The sequence below is a fragment of the Penaeus monodon genome, chromosome 32 (genome assembly GCF_015228065.2).
Source record: "Penaeus monodon isolate SGIC_2016 chromosome 32, NSTDA_Pmon_1, whole genome shotgun sequence".
In the NCBI taxonomy this organism is placed as follows: Eukaryota; Metazoa; Arthropoda; class Malacostraca; order Decapoda; family Penaeidae; genus Penaeus; species Penaeus monodon.
The window spans coordinates 35,576,671-35,576,898 of NC_051417.1; positions in this window are offsets into that span (position 1 = coordinate 35,576,671).

Genomic DNA, 228 nt, shown 5'->3' on the forward strand with positions numbered 1-228 from the left:
GGTTTGGTTTGGTGTGTTTTCCGGTTGTGTTGGGGGAGAACTCTGTGTGTGGATGCTGGTGATGGAAGTGTGTACTAAAGGTGGAGGTGATGTACGCGCTGTGGTTTACGGTCCCAAAGACGCTGAAGTCCGTGTTTATTATCATTTTTTGATAACTTGAATTAAAATTTATTTATAAGGAGGGAGAGCAATTACAGTTGTTTGTATAAAAATTTTGTCAGTATTATC